Source organism: Gossypium hirsutum, chromosome A07, assembly GCF_007990345.1.
Source record: "Gossypium hirsutum isolate 1008001.06 chromosome A07, Gossypium_hirsutum_v2.1, whole genome shotgun sequence".
Classification (NCBI taxonomy): domain Eukaryota; kingdom Viridiplantae; phylum Streptophyta; class Magnoliopsida; order Malvales; family Malvaceae; genus Gossypium; species Gossypium hirsutum.
The window spans coordinates 39,209,427-39,222,473 of NC_053430.1; positions in this window are offsets into that span (position 1 = coordinate 39,209,427).

Below are 13,047 nucleotides of genomic sequence, written 5' to 3' on the forward strand. Positions count from 1 at the left end.
CTATTACATTTCGTCTGATAAGAATTGATGAGAGAATATGTATGATACTATGATTCTGTTTCTTCTACTTGATGCTCCATTTGATATATATATATATATAGGAAGATACATTTTTCTTATTGCATTTGATTCCAGTGGGATAAAATGATGTTTTCTTCTGGACTTCTTTTCTCTAAGGAATTATTGAGATCTTTCGTATTTTCCTATGAGTTTGGTTTTCGATCTTCCGACATGAGTTTGGTATTTGATCTTCCGACATAGTATTGTATCTTGGGTTTCTTTATTCTGGATTTCTTTATTCTGGGTTTCTCTATCTTGAATTTCTTTACTCAATTTTCTTGTTATCTTTGTCCCATAAATTGTCAATTATGACTCATGTTTGAAGTGTGCTCTTCAGCTTGTAATAATCATGTCAAGTATGACCATACTTCTGATTTGATCTTGGTAATGTGGTGATTTTAGTATTGGGATTTTTCTAATTTCCATGTAAGGATTTGACATCAGTAAAGGCATAGGTGATAAAAGTGCGAGTTTCAATCGGTATGGTGGATTACTTCTCTCAAGTAAGTCAATCATAGTTAATATCTTCAATTGAGATATTTTGGTTACTTGAGCTAATGCAATTGAGATGGTTTTTATTAGCATAATGAATGAATAGTAAAGGATTGCATGATGAATTGTTTTATAACTAGAAGAAAGGATTACTTGAGATGTCATTCACTGGTCATTAAGATTGACTCGAGTGTTCAATCGGTGTGAATTATTTATTTGAAAGATTTCATGTGACAATTATGCCAGGATCATTTTTCTCAAGTCTGATAATAGAATTTCATTTATTTACGGATAAAGGGCAAATAGTCTAAACGAGAAGTGTATATCTCTTAGAAAAATTTTGATATGAGTTAAAGCTACTACGAATGATGAAGTTTTCGTCTTGTGAAAGCTAAAAAGTTTATTACATATTAGCAAAGTTCAGGTAGATGAGAATATTGCTAATAGAAGTATTTGAACTGGACTAGTCTGCATTGAGTAAAGACTTCCTGATTTTCAGTAATGTACTGTTGTATGAATTGTGATGTGTTTCAAGACAATAAGGTAATGTGATAGTTTAGAGCATTCGATGCTACAGAAAATTCTGAGTTGTTAATGGGGTTAAAGCCAAGCATTAAGATCTACCAGAGTTATCTCTACCAAGGTTGATATTAGGATGGAAATGAGAAAGGATTATTCTCGAGGCCATATCAGAATTATTTTCGTAGCGGAAAGAGGAAAATGTGATGTATCTTATTGTTAAATGTTTGATGAGATCTGTAAATCATACCGGTATTTAATGAATTTCTACTCATCGGATTCATGGAATTCCAGATCTCTCTGATTGTTGGATTACTTGGAATTCTAGTCTCCCTTAACTAAATTGAGGTCTAGGTTTTATGTCATGATATCAGGGGAAATTGAGAAGGAATTTAAGAACAATTCAGAGTTGAGTCTGCAAGTTTTCAAATTGTATGAGAAATTAAAAGATGTATTGGAGGCACAGCCTAAGTGGAAGTTCTTCGACATCAAATATGAGATTGAGGAATCTAAGTGAAAACCACATTTCCGATAAGATTTTCGGGGATGAAAATCCTTAAAGGAGGGAGAGTTGTAACATCCCAATTTTGAGCCTAGTCGAAACAGTGGTTTCGGGACCACAAATCCGACGAAAAAAATTTTATTTTTATTATATTTTTATGGTCTACAATTTTACAGAATAATTTCGTGAAAATTTCGTTCAAAAAATTTAACGTTTGGGCACTCAATTTAGTCAAAAGGACTAAATTGTAAAAGGTTGCAAAATGTGTGTTCTAGTTCACAAAGGTACTAAGTACTTGTGAGTAATAGGTTTTTAAATTGGAGATCCTTAAATGGTAAAAATGGCCATTTTCTATACGAAGTAAGTTCATATGATTTTTAATATTGCAATGTGTATTTTAATGTTATTGCTTTGATAGTATATGAGATGTAAGTTTATATGTAACTAATGTATTGTTTTATTATGTTATAATATTTTATTTTGTGACATGTGATATAAGTTTTAGTATTGTTCAATTAATATACACAAACGGTGATTTGTGGTTGATGAATTGAGATTAAATGAGGAAATCTCGGTTCAACCTTCGGAATGGAAAAACGTGGTGCTAAGTGGATATACCATGGTTATACGTGTAACGTGGTGCTAAGTGGATATACCACGATTACCCATATTAATACATGTAACGTGGTGCTAAGTGGATATGTCACGGTTACATATATCAATTCATTAACGTGGTGCTAAGTGGATATACCACGGTTAAACATATAACGTGGTGCTAAGTGGATATGCCACGGTTATACGTGTTAATTTGAAAAGTGGCGCTAAGTGCATATGCCACAATTACATGTTAGCTCAATAGTTTGGTGCTATGTACATATACCACTATGTTGGGCATTAATTACGGAAGGTGGAGCTATGTGCTAAAACCACCGGATATTGTTACTTTCCGAAGTGTTCACCGGGAGAAACAAGTTAGCTAAATGAAATTTAACGTGAAAAAAAAACATGGGATAATACCGGAATATGAATATATGAGTTTTGAATTATGAGTTAGATATGTGATTGAATTTTTGATAAGAGGAATATGGATAAGTATTATCTTGAAAGTTGATAATAAGAAATTTTAGTGAAGGAATGAAATTTTGGATAAACAGTCTAAAACAGCAGCAGGGGAGTGACTTTGAAAAATCACCAAAAATGGTAAAAGTTGAACTAGAAGTGGAATGAGATATGGAATTAAATCTTATTCAATATATTTTCATATAAAGGAAGTAGAACAAACAAAGGAATTCTATATTTTGAGATATTTATATTTTTGTAAGACTAGTTCAGACTGATTTCGTGATTCCCTGTTCTGAATTGTAAAAATCATTAAAAATTGTAAAAAAATATTTAAGGAACATAATTTATATGATTGGATTTATTATTGAATTTATTTTCAAAATAAAGAAACGAAAAGCTCATTTGCATTTGGTACCAAGAGATACTTAAATTTTAGTGAAGAGTGGTGAAAGCTACTAAACCGAGAAACAGGGGAGACTTCAATGAATAAACTGCATTAATTGGCCCAACCAAAAATTCTGAAATTTTTATGGTAATAAGAAATGTGAGTCTAGTTTCTGGTAAAATTAATGGATCTTAATTTGGAATCCTGTAGCTTGAGTTATAAATAAATTACCTACTATGACTCGAGTAGACAGCTTGACCACAATATGAATAAAAGTGTAATTATAGTTGTTTTACCTAAGGAAACATATTGGTAAATTGCTTATTAGTTTCATATGAACTTACTAAGCGTAAAGCTTACCCTCTCTCCATTTCTTTTAGTATTGGCAGGTCAACTCGGGGTTGGAGATTGTCGAAGCAGCATCACACTATCATAACGTTGATGTGAAGCGTCGATAAACTTCAAGTGTTTTCAAGTGAGTGGCATGTATAGAGATTTAGTCTGTATGATAGTTGTTAGTATGATTTAGCCAAACGTATTGGCTTATTATGGTTAAATCGTATATAGCCATGTAATATGGTTTATATTCGATTATTGGGTTGTAAGTCTAATTGATTATGCATGCTTGATCCATTGCTTTATGATATGTGCATGAATGTTTCGAAATAAAAATGAAATTTTATAGCCCGTACTTTAGTTGGATGTTTGTATGTTTGTCCGGTAATGCCTCGTACCGTATCTCGATCTCGGGTAAGGGTAATGGGTGTTATATAATATCCGAATAATGCCCGTTGAACCATTTAGAATACTGTTGGATACCCAGGATAGCTCATATATAGTGTGCTAACTCATATAACTGTAATCCGTCAAATGATGTACATGTACGCTCATAAGAGCTGTGAATCGGTATGCTCACTCGAGCTGTAGATCAGTATGCTCCCAGGAGCTATAAATCGATATGCTCTCATGAGCTGTAGGTTGCAACGTAACTATATAAAGATACTCACTCGAGATGTGGAATATCCGCAATGTAATGGCCTAGTTTAGACCCTAGTTGGAACGGTGGTTTCGGAACCAAAAATGTGAGGTCGTAAAATTATTTTAATATTATTTATTTTTTTGTATTTATAGCATATTATTTGATATGTGTAAAAATTTCATGAATTAATTTTCTTAATTAGTTGTCTAATTTGATAAAAGGACTTAATCGCGAAAAATGTAAAAGAGGCTTTATATTTGTTAAAGTAATTATTTTCTATTATTTCTTAATTTTAAAGTCCTTAAAATGGAATTTGGCCATTTAAAAATGGAATGGACGGTTATGGGTTTAAAATGAATGATTTTATTTTGTATAAAGGATGGATAAAATTGTAAATTGTATATTAATAGGTAATAAATAAAATAAAACATGAAATCACCATGCATGTTCATCTTTTAATGGCCGAATGTTAAAAAAAAAAGAAAGAAAGCCATTGATTTTGTTAAGGGTTCGGCACTTTGAAGTTCAAATTGAGGTATGTAATTTGCTCGGTTTTTGATAATTTTTATGTTTTTGAGATCGTTGCTTCGAATACTAGCTAGCCCATGCTTGAATTTTTGAATTGGTTGTGGATTTTGTGATTTGTCATTGTTGGTAGCTTGAGATTTTTGTGGTTTGATGATGAAAAATAAATATTTGATGTTAGATTATCATGTTTTATTAAGTGATTTTTTATAAAAATGATTATTAAGGACTAAGTTGTGAAATTTGTAATTTTAGAGGTCAAAATATGAAATAAATGAAATTAATGGGTTGTTAGGGACCTAGAGAGAATTTGGCCTAACATGGGCATAATGAAATTTTGAATATTTGGTGCTGTTTTAAATTAGGGACTAAATTGTAAAAATGTGAAATGTTAGGCGCTAAAGTGCAAAGTGTCCATTTATGTGATTTGGATGAAAGTTGAATAACTAAATGATTAAATAATTTAAATTTGAATTTTTTTAGATCAAGAAAAGAGGAAATCAGATTTGAATCGGAAGAAGTCGAAAGTTATCGAACAGTCATTACGGTCCGTTCGTGTCCGTATGAGGTAAGTTCATAAGTACATAAATGTCCTCGAATTCAAATGCATATGTTTTATATATTTTCGAATTGAATTGTATTTATATACTTATTACCTAATTGAACTGAACATGAGATGACTTGCTTCGATCTGAAATTGATTGAATTACAAAGTCCGAAAGCCCCGTATGAACCATAGGAATAGTATAGGATACATATGTCAGACATAGGATTCTGAGATGTGTTATTGTGTAAGACAGTGTCTGGGATGTTGGCATCAATTTGAGATTTACGTGTAAGACCATGTCTAGGACATCGGCATCGTATATGATTTCGCGTAAGACCCTGTTTGGGACAGTGGCATCGATATTTGACAACATGTAAGACCATATCTGGGATCTGCCATTGTACGAGCTTTATGATCTATCTGAGTACCCTTATTGATTTCGAATGGTTCAACAGGCAATATCGAGAAATGAATGACTATGTAAAAGTATATATGATTTAGGTACGTACGAAGTGTATATGATACTCAAGAATGAAAGGTTAGCATGTTTCAAATGACGATATGTGAAATACATAACAATGAATGAATTGAATGTATACAAATGAACGATGTGATACATATGCTCATTATATGAAATTGTAATGAAATAAGCTTAATTATATTCAAGAGTTTGAATGCCATGAGATAGTGGTTCTATGTTTCAAACATAGGATTTATGAAACATGAAACATCGTTTTGAGGTATGCTAGTTTTTTTTAAAGATGATTAGATAAATATTATTCATAAGGTTAAATTGTTAAATATGTTATGTATATGTGAAAGAGCTAAATAAGCATGTTTTGATTTGTTGGTTATGTGTTTCGTATGACCAAATGTGATATATATGAATGAGGAGTATATATGGTTCGAACAGTAGATTTATGAAGTATGTTTAAAATGACTTTGATGTATGGTAGTTAATTTAAATTTTGAGTTGATAAATAAGATTGAAATGGTTGAGTTTAAAAGCATGGTTTATATGATCATTTATAAATAAGGTAAGTGAAGTTGTTTAATGTGGCAATATGGATTATATGAGAAAAGTGGTTGTATAGGTGTATGTAATTAACTAAATTTGGCCTATTCGAATTGAATTATATATTTTATTGTGATGAATTATTTGCTTTTGGCTTACTAAGCTTTCAAAGTTTACTTTGTGTATTTTTCCTTATTTTTTTATAGAGTTTCAGAGACTTGCTCGGGTTGGAAGTTATAGGAGATCACATTACACTATCCAGTTTTCGCTTCGGTAAATAAATGTTTTGAGTTTTGGTTATGTGACATGTATAGGCTAGTTTTGATATACTCATTCTAAAATTTGTGTATTTATATATAGCCATGCGAAAATAGCTTGTTAATGATGCCTAATGTTGGTGATTTCGGTCATGTATTAGCTTCTTTTGAAAGTATGATTTAAGGTATATTTTGTGTGATAGAATGGTCTTGTGATTAGGCTTGGGTAACAATGTTGTTGATGGATGGGTTTTTGAGTGTGGTACATGTTTTATAAGCTATGTGATGACTTTGTTATATCTCATGAAATTGGCTATTTGGTGTGATCACATTATTGACTTATAAGTTGATGTATAATTTATATTGTAAATTTGCTTGGAATTGGTAAATCATATGCATACATATTGGACTAATGATAAATAAATTAAGTACATATGCATATGGCATATTTGTTTGTGGCTCAGTATATAAAGTCAAGTTGGATAGTTTAATGTTTGATTCCTCTTTTGGTTATGTGTATAAGTGTTAATCGCAAAACATAGTAGTAAAATGGCTAATTGGATTCGGTTACTTATTAAAAAAATAATGATTGTAATAAGTATGTTTTGTTGGGTATATGAATAATTATAAAGTGATATATTGTTGTTTGTATTCGGTCAAGAAATATTATAAATAGTTGAATAATGAATGGGGAACTTGGAACGAATGTTGAGGCTATTTGATGATTGAATCGATGGCACTTTGTATAATGGGTATGCCTTGACTTGTTATTTGAGTTCGAGAACAATTCATGAGGATATAGAAAAATGCGTATGAATTTTAGAAGTGCAAAAGCTATAATTGACTATTTGGTGATATGACTATTATCTCACATAAGTATGTCTTTTAAGTAGAATAATATGGCTAGTTATGGTTTAATATGAAACATGTGAAATTTGGTTTTGATGTATGAAAGTTTGATCCAAAACTTGTATAGATTATGAGTAATGATGTAATTAAATTACGAAGCATGATTTGTAATGAAAGTCTTGGTTAGTATGAAATAAGAGTATAGGTTATGCATGAGCTATGACTAGCATGCATGTTTGAATTTAGTTGATATTGAGAATCAAATATGCGTATCTGGTTTAAGTGAATAAATAGATTGTGATTGTATGAGTTTGGAAATGTTAATAAAAAAAACATATAATTATAATTTGATGCCTAAAAAGTGATTTATAACTGTGTTGAACTGTGTTTAGTTCGGTAATGCCTCGTAACCCTAATCCAACAACGGATACGGATTAGGGGTATTACACGCAACACATGCATGACCTCAATCATCGGTAGGATGTTCTGAATAGTACCCAAATCATGTAAACCCTAATGACATGTATTTTGTATCCTACGAATTCCTAAAGTTCAAACTGGGCTTGATAATCGTCATACGCCGTTGAGTTTCCATTGTCTCATGACATGATAGATTGCATAATAAAATATATGTTGGTTCCATCACAATAAAATCACACAATATCGTTCAATTTAATCAAAATTATATACAATTCAGTTCATACAAACTTACCTGGCTAAATTGCAGAAATACCAAAGTTTAGGGGCATATTGGTAATTTTTCATTTTTCTCGATTTTCTACTTGGTCTTAATATAAATTAATAATTTCATTCAATTTATCAATTTAGGCAGTAAAAAAATGTATCTCATGCAATTTGGTCTTTTTGACATTTTTACAAAATTACCCCTAAAGTTTTACTTTTATTCAATTTAGTCCATGTGACCAAAACATGCAAATTAACCATTTTTAATGCCAAATTATAACATTATAATATTCATGGCACCATATCAGTCCATATTTATAATAATTTCACAACAAATCCTTGTAGTTTTATTATTTTAACAATTTAGTCCCTAATCGGTAAATTCATCAAAATCACTTAACAAAATTCTTTCACATGACAAATAATAACCCAAATTAATTATTTAACATCTAAAATAGCAATTTTCATTACTGGAAACATTCAAAAGCTTTAACAGTTTCAAAATTGAAGGTACGGGCTAGCTGGACCTAGTTGCAACGATCTCAAAAAGATAAAAATTAAAAGAAATGGATAGTTTAGGGGCTTACATGCACGGAACCATTGTTAGCCGAAACTTGAAGCTTCTCAAATGGAGTTTCTTCATTCTCTTTTCGGTGAATAACATGGTAGGATGATACTTTTCTTTTTCTTTTACTTTTCTTTTATTATTTTAATACTTTAAACTTTAATTAATAAAGTAATTCAAATAATAAATTAATAATCAACCAAATTTCTGCCCACTATCACCAATTATGGTTAATTTTCCATATTAAACTATCCTTTTATATACATTATTCAATTTAGCACCTTTAAACTAATAGCGATTGAATTTTTTTAATTTTTACGATTTAGTCCTTTTCGATTAATTAAACTATCAAAGCGTTAAAATTTTTTAGCAAAACTTTAATACCACCTTAATGATACTCCTTAAATATTTATAAAAATATTTACGGCTTAGTTTATAGAAACGAGGTCCCAATATCTCATTTTCTAAAACCACTTGACCTTAAGGTCTTACCATTTGAACTTAATAAATCGCTTATAAACAAAAATCACTATACCAAAAACCTTTTCAAAGTCACAATTAACTCGTAAATATTAAATATAATATTTACAAACTTACTCGTCAGATTTGGTGGTCCCAAAACCACTATTTCTTACACCACTGAAAAATGAGCTGTTACAATTAGGGTGAAGGAAATGGCTTGAAAATGGCCTATTTCTTATCCACACGGCCTAAGACACGGGCATGTGTCTCAACAGTGTGTGACACGCGGTCACTCGACTCGATCGTGTGTCCCCTCTAAGTTTTTATAGGTTGCATTTCAAGAGTTACATGGTCTGGCACATGGGCGTGTGGCTTAGCCGTGTGAACCAAGTCAGAGAGTTACACGGGCATGAACACAGGCTGGGACACGACCATATGTCCTTACTTCGAATGCCCATACGGCCGTGGACCCCTGTACTATGGTTTTTTTTCTATCTTTTTCCATGAAGTTCTAAATGTTTTCGATTTAGACACGAATTGTTTTTAAAATGTCTCTAAGGTCTCGGAGGCTTGAAAAAGGGACATTATGTATGTGTTTGCATGGACTATGATATGATTTATGAAATGTTTTAGAATGAATTTTTTATGTTAAAAGTTTTCGGTAATGCTCCGTAACCCTATTCTGACAACGGATACGGGTTAGGGGTGTTACACTGCAACAGTTTTTAGAATCTTAAAGTGAATTGAGGATCCCGATCAGAAATTATCAACATAGGTACACCGTGCAATCTAACGATTTTTAGAATGTATACCTTAGCTAACTTCGGAAGTGACCAATCAATTCTAGTTGTAACAAAATGGGCTGATTTTGTAAATCTATCAACTATCACCCAAGTTGAATTTCTTTTGCTTGGAGACAACGGTAACCCTTTTACAAAATCCATCATTATGTGCTCCCATTTCCATTTAGGAATCGAAATAGGTTGAAGATGTCCGATGGAAACATGATGTTCTACCTTAACCTGTTGACAAGTCAAGCATTTTGCAATGGACTTGACTATCTGTTTTGCAATGAACTTGACTATCTCTCTTTTCAGATCAGGCCACCAATATAATGCCCACAAGTCACAATACATTTTCGTTCCACTCGGGTGTATAGAAAAAAAGGCTATTGTGAGCTTCGTAAAGTATTGGCCCTTTCAGTTCACCAACATCTAGAACACAGATTCGATTAGAAACCTCAGACAACCACGATGCTCAATCTTGAAGTTTTCTACCGAACCACATTAGACCATTTCTCTTTTTTCTTGAAAACTTGGCATTAACAAATTGCGCTACCTTCTTTTACTCAAAAAACATTGGTTTGACTTTCAACTCGACCAACAAACTGCCATTATTATTAATATTGAGTTGAAAGAACATTGCCCGCAACTCAATTGTCGCTTTTCTGCTCAAAGCGTCATGTATGACATTATTTTTCCTAGAGTGGTAATTGATGACACAATCATAATCTTTCAAAAGTTTAATCCAATGACTTTGTCTCAAATTCAACTCCTTCTGAGCTAGAAGGTATTTAAGATTTTTGTGATTAGTATAAATATGACACTTTTCACAATATAAATAGTGCCCCTGCATCTTAAAAGAAAAAACAATAGTGATTAACTCTAAATCATGTGTCAGATAGTTGTGTTCATGTGTTTTTAGTTAGCGTGACACTTTTGCAGCCACTTCCATGTCTTACATCTAAACACATCCTACTCCACTCAATGAAGCGTCACTATATGCCATGAAGTCTTTTCTTGATTTAGGTAAGATCAAGATTGACACTTCGGTCAATATCTACTTCAATTTCTCAAAACTTTCCTGGAACTAATCATTCCAAATGAATTGAACATTATTTTGCAACAATTTCGTCATTGGCATAGCTATCTTCAAAAACTCATTTACAATCTCCTGTAATAACTGACCAAACCAAGAAAACTACGAAATTCCAACACATTTCTTGGTGCTTTCCACTGTAAGATAGCTTGGATCTTTTCGGATCAACCCGAATCCCATCAGCTGAAATAACTTGCCCTGGAAACACAACTTTGGGTAACCATAATTCCCACTTACTAAGCTTTTTGTACAATTTCTTTTCTCGTAAAACTTGTAAAAGGATTCGAAGATATTGTTCGTGCTCAACTTCAGATTTCAAATAGATCAAGATATCTTCAATGAAAAGTACCAAAAATTGATCTAGATAGGGCTAGAAGATGCGGTTTATAAGATCCATGAATGTTGTGAGAGCGTTTGTCAGTCTAAATGGCATCACCGAAAATTTTTAGTGGCCATAACGCGTACGAAATGTCATGTTCAGTATGTCACTATCTTTCACTCTCAACTGACAGTAATCCAATCTCAAATCAATCATGGAAAAGGCTGAAGCTCCTTTCAACTGATTGGTTAAGTCATCCATACGAGGTAGGGGTTACTAATTCTTAATCTTCAGCTTATTCAATTTTCGACAGTCTCTACAAAGTCGCATCAAACCATCTTTCTTTTAATGAAAAAATAAGAGCTCTCTAGGACGATACACTAGGGCGTATAAAGTCATGGTCCAGTAAATCTTGCAACTAAACTATTAATTCCTCCATCTTTGTTGGTGTCATACAATAAGGGGGAACTGACACTAAAGTCATACTAGGGAACACTTCAATTGCAAACTCAACTTCTCGATCTGGTGGTAATCTCGACAATTCTTAGGAAAACACAACAGGAAATTCACAAACAATTTGAATCTTGTTGACCTAACTATCACCAGCATTCGAGTTAATGACATAGACTAGAAAAGCTTCACAACTTTAATTTAGGAGTGTATTAGCTCAAACTACAGAAATGATATGATTTGAACAACTCATTCTAACACCATTCACCTCAATCATGTTACCATCAGAACTCTAAACCAAAAACTTCTTTTTACGGCAGTCCAATATCACCCCATGCACGGTTAGCCAATCCATACCCAAAATCAGAAAAAAAAATTGCCAAATTTCATAATCAACAAGGCAGCAGAAAAATATACGTTCTGAATCTCTGACAAAGATCACCTATACACTCGATTGACTAACATTGACTGCCCTAAAAGACTCGATAAAACCATAGCTACTATCGATGTTTTAGATTAACCAATTTAACATTAATATAAGACTGAGAGGATCCAGGGTCTATCAAAGTGTAATTTGGAGCAAAAAAGAAAAAGAAAAAAAACTTGCTACAACATTAGTAGCGTCGCCCTCCTCACAAGTTTGTACAACATATGCTCAAGCTGGCGCTCTGGCCTCTGAATGATGAGCAACAGCTTCGTTTCCCTTTCTTGATCCACCTCTCGTAAAAAAATTCCACGACTAATCCCTTAACCCCTAGCTATAGGAGCAAACCTTTGAGTAGGAATAGGAGTAGCATTATCACTTCTCGGACACTCGTGAGCAAAATGCTACGAAGATCCACAACGAAAATAGGCTTGCAAAAACTTTCAGCATTCACATCGATGTTTTTTCTCGTAGTGCTCACAGTTCGGTACATCATAATCTCAAGTAGGACCTCGCACACTACCCACTGACATAGATGGTTGACGATCCCAATTTTTTCAATTCTGTCAGACTTAAAATTCGATCTCCAATTACCACAAGAATCCTTAGTTCGTTTAGGTAATGGATGTGAACTAGCAGTCCCTATTCATTTTTCAGTTACTCATGTAGACTATAGTTTCTTGTTAAGGCCCACAGCTTGCTCCACCACTTTCGTTCACTCGACCAAATTGACAAATTCTGAAATTCGGTGAGATACTAGTTGAACTTTAAGTTCGTTTCCCAAACCATGCAAGAAACATTTACAACTTTCAGCATTGGAAGGTACAAATTATGAGTCGTATTTACTGAGTTGTAGAAACTCACGCTCATAATTAGCTACAGGCATTTAATTCTATTTCAATAGCAAAATTCTTACTTCGATCCTCTAGGTATAACTCTCTGGCGTACCTTTTCTGAAACTTGGCTTGAAAGAATTCCCAACCAACACGCTCAGTAGGTACGTGGCGTATAACTATTTTCCACTATGTATATGTTTCTCCTTGCAGTAGAGAAACAACACATATTACGAATTC